We start from the raw sequence: 11,680 nt of genomic DNA on the forward strand, positions 1-11,680 counted from the left end.
TTTCAGATGAAGCATTTGTGCCTTTTTTTTTTTTTTTTTTTCTTTTTTTAGATCTCTGATATTAGACTCTACTGTTACTTTATCAAGTGTTATTTCTGATCATTGTCTGACATTTACCTTGCTGGGGAAATTAGGTGATTTGATGTATTGTTGAGTGACAGACAGCATTAATCCTTAGCATAAAATAGGAAATCCTTGAAGAAAAACAGGAAGAATTTTTACACMATGTGGCTAGACTACGGCATGGATGAGAGCCAGAAGTGTGCATTAGGCAATAATTTTAGACACTTTCCACCTGAATAAAAAAATTAAAAAATCTTGTAATTATACGGTGCAAACTTCTAGCTTCATCTGAATGCATCAAGAAAATCCTTGGTGCCTGTTTGAGGTCTCTTCTGATTCCTGCCTAATTAATAGTTTTTAGTCTTTTTAATACATCTCTTCCCAGGTACCTGCCATTTTTTCAGCAAAGCAATTACTTTTTTCCCCTAAATTCTTCATTTAAATACACGTYCTTGTAATTGGCCAGATGAAACAGTCTTATTCCTATGGCAAAGTAATTTTATGTATGACTTGTTGTTTCTCCTTGTCCCTCAGATTAAATGCTCTACAGGGCAAAGATGCTGTTGGTCTCATGGTCTGCCGTGCATCCACTGGCAAGTGCAAAAATGAGCACAGGTACAGAGCTGAGCCACACTCTTTCCCTCTGATTAAAGATGCAACTTCTTCTGGCATACAGAAGCACCTACTTTGTTCTGTTTAACAGTCCCCTTGAATGACCAAGAAGGAAAAATCAAAGATACCTTGAGTTGCAAACCACACAAATCTGGGGACTGAGCAAAACTTAGAGTTGAATTTTGTTGYCCTGCCCTGCTCTACTAAGTTAAGTCAGCCCATTTACACTGTTTGTGTGATACAAAAAACTTCCTTGAACAAGTACTGAGCTGGAAATGTGCAATTCACAGCTTTCTTGAGGAGGAATGTTTTACAGTCCGGACCCAGTAAGGAGAAGCAATTGATTTTTGCATCCTTCCTCCTAATTCTATCTATATGACAAGGAAAATGGGGTAAGAAGCAGAGASAACCTTTTCCATTCTCTGCAGTCARTYTTTAAGTTTATTTCAAAAGTATTTAATATTGCTGATAGGAGTGYACTTATGCMTCCATTTAAATCCTATAGAGGATAAGCTGCAGGAAAGATGTAACCACATAATATGGGGATCAATTTGTGCTTATGGAAAAATTCAGGTTCCTGAGTCGGTATGAGGAAAACTTCCCAGTTCTTCCACAGGCCTTTGTCACTCCTTCACTCAGGTGWTGCCACTGAAGCTGCACAGGATTTGGAGTTCTCATCATCTCAGGGAGACAGAGCTGTGTCCCTTTCAGCAGAATGTCTTTGCAGCATAACCCAGTCTTGTGAGATGGTTCTATCACTCTAACATAGGCATGTTGCACCTTAACCACAACACAAGCAGAAAATCATCTGTATATAAAAAAAATTACCTAGTTTCTGTTACCTGTGATGCTGAATTGCCACCATTTTGAATCCCAGGTGCTTTCAGCACTAAATTCATACTGAGATGCCTAGACTTAAACTCAGATGGAGCTGAGCTGTTTATGCTCAGTGCCGCTGAAAAAACAGGCACTTTTATTTATGTGCTTATACAGAAGCTGATTTCAGGAACCCAGACCAAAAAATTAAAAACTGATATGGATATTTTATTTTTGAGAAATTTCTTTCTCCATCTTCTAAAAAGACATTGTTCTATTGCACTGTATAGGGCAAAGTTGCCTTGTAGTCTGGCTTCAAGGAAATATGATTTGTGACTCCAACTTCTATCCACAGCTGCCCCACTGACTTCCCTTGRAGTCTAGTGCAAATCTCACTCTTATCCCATCTACACTCTCTCACATTCCACAATAGATTTTTGGGAATGCAATGTACCAGAATTCCTRCCAGGTCTAATTAATTTTCAGGGGGCTTGGAGTTGTGTGAATGAAAGGTGATATAGAAGGAAAAAGGTACTGATTATAYCATTGTTATTGTTGTTGTTACTTCACAGGAACCCTGTCCATTGTTCTCAGGAGCAGCCTGTGCCCATGGAAGGCTGCCTTCCAATCTTTCTAGAGATGAGCTCTATTAACATACAAACGAACAGGTCACGCTATTCTTGGAGCAGAACTCTTTAGCATGTTAATGACAGATTCACACTGGTGGCCCCTTAGAGCTCTGGAGAAATAYAGATTTTGCTTAGTGCTTAATAAAAAAAGGCCATCATAAAGTGTGTCACTTGGGGCTGATGAATACTGTCACAAGAGATAATATGGAAGAGGAAAATGACAGRTTTTTCTTTTCCTGGGTGCAAAGTGTGTCTTCCACTTGTACTGGAGTCTGCGTCTAAATGTAGCATTTATCCATGGCTACTTGGCAGAGGCACAAATGAGGCTAAATTTTCAAGTGAAGGCTCCAAAAAAGGGCTTAACTTCTGTTTCTGGGCAACTGAAATGACAGCCTTCTATCTGTGGCTTAGAAAAGAGACCAAAGTCAATATGGACTAATGTGGTGACAGCCACTAGAAGCCATGGGATGGATCCACAGCCATTGTATCCTGCCCTATGGCCACCAGGGCATTGCTACAACTGATGCCATCCAAAGACTGTCTCACTGCTCAGGCTTGGTAATTTGGTCCTTTTGAGCAAGATGGGCATTTCTGAACAGCTGGTTCTGCACCAGGTGTTAAGATCTCATATAAACAGATGAGATCTTGTTACATTTATGGCAACTGTAATATGCAGTACTTCACGGCCTCAGGTATGTTTTAGATGTGACAAAGCATAGGAAAAACTCCTGCTCCTCATTTCTTACAAAACACAATTTACAGAATACATTTTTGAATCAGAGATTTTACACATCACTTACATGAGTTACAGATGAGAGGGAAAAAAAATTGCTTGAAGGACTTTATCCATAGCCTATAGGAATAAGCAGAAACCATTCTCCTTGATTCTCTTGGGCTTTGGACCAAGCCCTCATTTAGGAAATTATGTTTTAATGTTGACAAAAATTGTTTGGTGGTAAGATATGTGTGCACGCCTTTAAAAACAGTCTTCCCTTAATACATACTAGATTAATTTTCCTCATTATTGTTTATAATTTTTAGTTTAGAAGCAAACAGCTTCAATGGGGTGCAGGAGTGCACAGCAGCATTACCCATATCGAGTGCTTGTTGCTTGCTGCATTGTACCKTATAGCAAAGGTGAGTTGTTCCATCAGGGGAAAACACTTTAGGGCTTCCAGCAGCCAAGTGCAGAGATCAAGCAGAGCTCTGCGCCWGCCAGAGGCTGTCCACATGCTGCTCCAGCCAGAAATGCTCTGTACACAAACTGAAAATCGTGGCAGGGATTTGAAGACATCATGCTGACACTGATGTTGCCATTTTAAATTCAATCAATTAATATCATAAAGAGGCAAAAGCATTACGGTAGTAGGTACACTGCTGCTGCCYTCATGGAGCTAAACATTATAACAGAAGCGCTGATACCAAATGGTTTTCTGAGTCTCAGAAAGGTTAGATTGTATCTTTGAGGATTTTGTGCATTTCTTCTCTTTTTTTTTCTGATCAGTTCATTTTTATTATTATTAGCCGTAGTAAGGGAGTTTATTGAGAAATGAATGAGAAAATGAAACTGAAAAGCAGTTAATTGGTACTTTAATTGCACAGGCACAAGCTTTGAAATTCCAGTAGCAAACCGAAGTTACAATATTTACAAGGAAAAGAGCAACAGAGATATTTCTTCACAGGCTTTTAATTGGATTRCTAATGAAATCACCTTGTGAAGGTGTGGGATGCCTGAAGCATGTACGTGATGGTGAAGGAGGTGACTTTGTGCATTAGCATTCAGAAAGAGAACAGMCTGTGACATGGTTTAGCACAGTCCACTCAAAGCTTCCCAGCTGTGGGTAAAGCAAACTGTGCCACTCTGAGAGCAGGAAGYTGAGATTTCCAGGATATCTTTCTAGGCCTTCTCAGCAGTGGATGGGAAAAGAGGGATTCCTCCAAGAGGAGGCAGTGGCCACGTGTAAGGGCTCCTGTGAGATGTGATGGGACTCTTTGGCTCTCATTCATGTGTTTACCCTTAGGAAAACCAGAGTACCAAATAGATGTGCACAGCTGATTGTCATACAGAATGAAGTTGAGGTTTGACACAGAGCATGGCCTGTACCCTGCTCAGGACACAGAACTTCCCTGGGCTCTACAGCAATGACCTAGACGCAGATCAGGCTTCTCCTCCAAATCACCYTCCTGTCACTCTCCATCAATCAAAGAGGAAAAAGGGTCTGGACAGATAACACTGAATCAGTTAGGTACTCCTGTGAGTATATGAGAAGGATAACATACATCATGTTGCATTTCCTAAAAATAGATAAGTCCGGGGTATGTCCATGTTCTTATTCCACAGCAACTTTGGAAATGGCAGAAAGAGAGAAGACTTTTTTTTTCTCCAACTGGTTTTATGTGGGAGAATCTATCCTGACTCCTATGAAATCACTTTTTATTTCCAATAACTGTGAATGTACCAATAAGAGTACCAAGGCACTTACAATAGTAAACCAGCATCAGGCTAATTTGTTAATGKTTGAAAATCTTGGCCTGGAATAGGAATATTTGTGTCACATGAGAGTCTGTCTCTGAGGGAACAGTGGTGTTTTGGTCAACAGTCTCAGGTTTTTTGCATCTACARTGGGAATCTGGTTTTCAAAGATGTTGCCTGCCTAACAGGCTTCAAAGCTCCCCTTGTATTTGATTTTAATTTTCTTCCACTACATTTCTTCACCACAATGATTTTCCATTCCTATTATACAGAGAGCAAAGAAGGAGGAAGAAACTAACTTATCAGATTCACTGAGGGTGGACATGACCTCATTCATTCATCAAACAGAATCAACGTCAATACAACAGTGTCAGTAAATCCCATTTAATGATCTCTCATGAAAGAAYTTTTACATGTAGAGAGCTCCTTTAWTAATTTACCACTTTGAAATACAACTCACTACACACCAAATGCTCAATAAGCCACAGGGGAGCAATAACTTCTAAAAGAACTTCATGTTTTACCAAAACCACTAAAACAGTCCAAAGCTGCTAAGAAMAATGACAGTACCTAGATGAAAAATCCCTTTATACTTTGGTGTGTGGCCAAGGGCCTCTATTAAACACTACATTGGTGGTGGAATCCAAGATGTGACACTACCCAGGTATCTACTACACTGCTAAATAAATAACATGAAGTCTTAAGCAGAGCAAGACTTTTATTTTGTAGAAAGGGTTAAATGCACTTTCAGAAGAAAGAACCAGTTTTTATGTGAACATCTTATGTTCTGATTCTCATCCTTCATATTTTCTTTGCTTTGCAAAATATCTGAGTGTTTTAAAATGCAGCTTCCAACCAAAGATGAAGGCACATTTTACCTTGCATCACAAACAAGCTGTCATATATGTAAATTGAATTAATGCCATCAGTTGCATTGTGCCCATCCCTACTCTCCCTGAGCTCAGTAGGAAGCTGGGGAGAGGAGACTACTGAGGTGTTTGGCRTCAGCCAGGATTATAAAAGCTTTTGGAATTTATGAGAGCACAAGAGGCTATGCCTATGTAAGATCTGATCCCAGTGTGAAAAGTAGCAGTATGGAAACAGTAGGAATATTTATAGAAGCTAGAAAGTTACGTTTTGTGGCAAATTTTACTCAAGAGATCATTCTCTTCCATTCTATTCCTAAAACATAGACTAGACTAGACTAGACTAGACTAGACTAGAATAGAATAGAATAGAATAGAATAGAATAGAATAGAATAGAATAGAATAGAATAGAATAGAATAGAATAGAATAGACATTTCATTTGGAAGGGACCCACTAAAACCATCGAGCCCAACTGCCTGCTATAAAAACATTTCATTCTTCTCTCTTTTCCTCCACATATGCATGTGGATCATTTATATGCTGTCTGCATTCTCCAAACAAGCAAAAACTTGTGCTGACTTTGAGACTATAGAATTAAATTACAGATTTAATAATACTAACTTTCAGACAGAGATGGATATTCACTTCCACCAGCTAAGTAACCTTTTGACACACTTTTGATCTACTCATTAAAAATATTTTCCCGCATTAAACTTACAGCCTGTCTTTAATTTGGATAAATTCCATTGTGCACAACTTCAGGACATTTATTCACCAGTATTTTACAAAATCTTTCTGAGAATCGACAAAGAAAACTGAAAACCTTGTGTCTGAGAATAAAGCAGTGTGTTTTCTGGTTAGACTATTCTCGATGTTCCACAATCAACATGATACCCTATTGAGGGGAAAAAAAAAAAAAAACCCAGCTAATTTTTGCTTATTGGGACAGATCCAAAACACACCAATGTAAGAGGTTTGTTAAATTTATTGAGCTCCGGATGAAGCTTCCAGTCTGGGAAGAAGGATGCTGCTGTGCACTCCAACAGCAGCAGTAGCCCTGGCAGTTATCTTCGCCCCTAAATATATCCAAAAAGCAATTTAACGCACCAGCAGCAGTTGCCTATTAATCGGGCTAGAAAAAAAGGTAGCCTGGGAGGGTGGGTTTAAAAAGAGGAATGTGGCACTATTATGTATTGCTTGCAAAGTAAACAAGCAACATCAGTATAGTCATTTCCTAATTACGAGCTGTTTCATAAACTGTAAATGCTAACATGGGAGAGGTAAATCATAGCAATTTAATTAATAAAACACTTTAGACAATTAAATCCATATGTGCATGTCCTGGGGCACAACATCAATAATAGAAGCTTGCAGGCATATTTTGGAAATTTTATGCAATCATTTGCAGATCTTGTAGTCAATAATTGGTACAAACTATTTTAACTCTTCCTTGCCTGCTTGGGAAAATGGAAAGGATTTGCTAATTACTGTTAACTATTACTGATTTCATTACCATTATTTTCTTGCCCATTTTTCCATTGTATGTGTATATCTTACAATTATTTCTGTGCAGGTTACAAAATGAATCTGATTTCTTTCTTTCATGTCTGTGAGCTTCCTACACAGTATAATGAATTAACTTCATCCTGGGAAAGTAATAGACTTGTTTTTCTTGCCCACAGAGCTACGCTGAAATTTTCTTATACACTACAACTTTGGGCTCTGAAGTCTGAGTGCAATTTCTGAACAATGGGACTTGAGCTCTGGAATTCAAGGATCTATCCATGAGTAAAGATGTCCTTAAAGCTTTTGGAGACTCTAAGCACAGAGCTGAAGGGTGACTTTTACAACAAAAAGATGTTCAGAAAGGCTACACCATGTGTGCARTATGGGAGATTCATGCACAGGCTGTTATCCCAATACTTTGCAAACCAGGCTGACAGCAATCTAGAAAAGAAATTAAACTCCTGCATTCCAAGAAAGTGCTGGGGTCTTCCAAGGCTCATTAAGCCTGGAGAAGAAAATAGCATGGATCCCATCCTTGCACTGGCTCCCAGCTAATTTCCAGTGTCCATGTAAAGCTTTGTTCTTACAATTTCAGGCAATAATGAATCCAGCCCTGGCAACATCAAAGCATGGTATGATCTTTGAATCACTATAACTGCATGTCCTCTGGGACAATGCAAATCACAAAGACTTTTAAAGCAATTAATGGATTCAGCCCCATTTACATCAAAGTTCCAGTTCTGATTTATGCACTGCCATGATAGCAGTGCTTCCTGTCCCAGAAGCAGAATATAAATGCTGGGGATATCTTCAGTTAAGGGGATCTCACAGTGGGTTGTCTTCCAGAAGAGATCAAACAGATGTTAAATCTCCAGGGAAAACAGCCAAGCCTTCTGAGAAATTCCACTTTGAGCCATACATGTAGTTTAAGCCCCTGAAGCTGAGTTGTCTACACGCTWTAAACCTTAAATGTCCACCTACTTCCCAAAAAGAGACAAAGAAGAGATTTAATCCCAAAACAGAAAGACTTGCCAAAGATTTAATGAAATCCACCAGTGGTTTCACCATGTCTATCGCTGGCATAATAAAAACAATGGCTGTTGAATTAAATTAAACATTATTAAATTGTTGAACAGATAAATAGAGAGATGAATTAGCTGGTAAAGTGATTTTGCTCTTTACTTATAAAAATACTATGGGAAAAAAATCCATCCTCTGAGAGCACAATACCAATTGCCATGAATTCCATCAACCACTGCATTTTTGTTGTCTCAAGTTGTGTGAAGTGTTGTTATTACCTTTCTCTAAATAGAAAATAAGGAGCTAAAACATGTCCCTCTTCCTGATCTTTACAGATTAGATTTCCACTGCCTGTTGTTATATGCAGCATCAGAATTTCATACACTTCAATCTGCAGAGCATTTGAGGCTTTCTGAGAGAGTAATGTAAGTATGAATCACTGGTGCTGTTACTGATAATGACACAAATATATTTGCCTATAGGGAGAGAAAAAATCAGGAACCTTCTGAAAATGTGGATTAAAGAGTCTGAAAGATTTAAAAAATTCAATGTTCAATTGCAAATCACTCTAAATTGAAGCTTAGTTTTCTTCAGATTCYTTTAATATTATTCACTTATTTGGTAATTCAACAGAGTATAACACTCTATTTTAAACTGTGAGGGCACTTATAGCATGAAATTCTGACATAAGGGATGTTGGTTGTAACTATGTGGGCCATTATCGAGTAAATTGCCAATATATAATAATGACTATTTGCTTTTTGGTTTTATTTATAATTGTTTTTTCTACCCTGTAGAACACAGTAAAGCTCTTCTGGCTCATGCATGTTTTCACAGCGTGGAACTATATCAAAATGAATAATGCTGAGGTAGTGACTGGCAAAGCATTACAGAGAATAWGTTTGTTTGATATCATTTGTATGTAAATCCTGCTCCAGTTCATYGAGATGTTAGGCAATTTCAGAGCCATGCTGCACTGCCTTGCTACCCACTTGCAGGAGTTTCTTCTGTTACACTGCTTTGATTCCTGGCACAGGCTGTCCTCCTTTCCCTGATGAGAAGTGAGCAAATGCCCTCACTCCACTTCAAGTCCCATCACTCATTTATGTGGGCACATGTTGCCTCTGATAACACTGGTGACTGCTGCTGCCCCAGCTCTAAGACTGTCTTGACATCTGAGACTGGTTTTCCCAGAGTTTTTTTGGTGATTCAGTACTCCTTTACTGCAGAAAGTCTTGAGTGGAAGGGGGGAACAGGCATGCAGTGTTCCACACTGGCCCCTCTGGAGGGTGAGAGAGTTGAGACATCACCTTATGTAGCATGGTCCCTACTGGAGTTCTGTAGGGCTCCATCCCTGTGCTCTTCAATGTCTTCATAAGGTATCTCCCACACCCAGATGTGGGACTTGAAGAACTWCTAAGTTTACAGGTAACACTAACTTGAATGAGCTATCAACTCCCTTGAAGGTAGGGAGGCCCTGCAGAGAGACCTTGACAAATCAGAGAGATAGGCAATCACCAATTGTGGGAAGTTTAACAAGGGAAGATGATGGATTCTGCACCTGGGATGGGGCAACCCTGGATGTACGGACAGACTGGGGATGGAGAGGATGGAGAGCAGCCCCATGGAAAGGGACCTGGGWGYCCTGGTCGATGGCAAATTGAACAGGAGTCAGCAGTGCCCTGGCAGCCAGGAGTGTCCTGGGGGCACGGGGCACAGCATCGCCAGCCGGGCAAGGGAGGGGATTGTCTGCTCTGCTCTGACCTGGGGCAGCCTCACCTCGAGGGCTGGGGGYAGCTTTGGGTGCCACAATATAAAAGGATAAAAAGCTGTCAGAGAGGAAGGGCTACACAGATGGTGAAGGGTCTCGAGGGGAAGCYTTACAAGGAGCAGCTGAGGTCACTTCAATTGGCTTCAATTTTTTTTAATTTGACGTGCAACGGAAAACTCTCCCATGTGATTTGAATTCATGATAGGCAGACCATGTGAAACACCAGCCTTGCTGCAAGATGTGGCCTACAATGTGGCACCTTTTGCTATGTACCTAAAAGAAAGAGTGAGCAACTCCCAAACAGGAATGATGTTGGTCTTTTTACTGCACGAGCCTGCCTTCATCTTACCTAGAAAAGATATCCATAAACAGTGTTTGCTCCTGGGAGCCAAATATTCTTGTCCATAACGTGCAAAAGCATCACGACCTTGGGTGAATCTGGGAGGAAGCACTGGGCGTGTTAGACAGCCTTCCCTCAGTTCCTGGGCAGCCGAGGGATGTGGTCAGAGGTTGCCTCAGGGATRGAATATTGTCCTTCCAGACTGGATTGCCTCCTGTCATCACCAGACTGAGTAGGATCTTACAGATGCTCCAAATGCTCAATACTTTTGTGGGCTGTGTCAAGGAATGGAGACAGCCATTAGTGGGGTATCATCATCATCATCATCATCATCATCATCATCTTCATCCTCAAATATAACTATTATTATAGTAACAGTTATTATAACAGTGACAGCAGCAACAACAAAAAAAGAACAAAAAGTCTTCACTGGTACTTWAAAACAAAGTTTTACGGCCAGATAGTTGAGATTCAGAGAACACTGGAAGTGTTTAGCACTTATACTCAATTTTGAGGGACRCATTTTTTTTATTAAAAGGAAGGACTCATACTGTCATTAGTAGAGAGGGAAAGTGGTGGGAATCCCAGCTGCTCCCTGATATATCCTAAAGTGATTGCAGTAAAAAATTATACATGGCCTATTTCTCTCTGTAATAACAGGGGGTTATTAAAAAAATTTATTTCAATCCAAGAGAGCTTTCTCACTGTCAAGATTTAATGCTTTTTTTCTCTCTTCACTTCATTTGGTAATAATAAAAATATAATTTCAGGACAYTGTATGACATCATGGTCTTTTTTTTTGGTAGTAATAGCTACATGGGTTTASATATCTCCCTAGTAAATTATAATTTAATTTTCAGCTATTTAAAGGTCACTCTGAATAATATATATGCTGCTTAATAATCAGTTAAAATAAAGGCACCTTTCAGGAGTGCAGGCTAATAGCAGTATTGCCTTTGCACAGGCCTTTGCTGTTTTCATTTGTTGTGCGATCAGTGAAGCAAGAGAGAAGTTCCCCTCATATGCCCGAGCCAGATCTTCAGTCTCTCTTTCTTTCTCTTTTTAATGGGAGGAACAAAAACCTTTTCTCAATCAGCAGCAATCTCTCCAAAGGTCTTTTAATTTAAAAAGTCAGAAGTGTTAATTAGCTATTATTAAGTGCCCCCTGTATAAATTAACGTGATTGATGAAAAAATTAAGGGTAATGAAAAATGTAGCAATGCATGTATTTTTAAGAGACTATATTAAAGATGAAAGTCCCCAAAGACAGAAACTAAGGCCTGCTGCACCCGTGCCCTGCCTTTATTAGTATTAGTAATAAAAATATATAGATATATATATATCTCAGGAATGCACATGGACATGTTGGATATACCAGTTTTAATATACTTCTCACTTCACTGAGCTTTGAATACCTCTTTGCCACAAAGGCTTATTCCAGTGTGGCATTATTTCCAAATTCTATTTGGTTTGTGGACCAAAATGAGCTCCTTTGAAATTGGAAACTGGGATCCAGAGTTAGAAGTAAAAAAGAACTGAATTAACTGAATGACTGGTTTTCCCATTAATTTTGTATATACCT

Source organism: Malurus melanocephalus, unplaced genomic scaffold (assembly GCF_030028575.1).
Source record: "Malurus melanocephalus ecotype Western Australia unplaced genomic scaffold, MMel_1.1 scaffold_103, whole genome shotgun sequence".
NCBI classification, from domain to species: Eukaryota; Metazoa; Chordata; class Aves; order Passeriformes; family Maluridae; genus Malurus; species Malurus melanocephalus.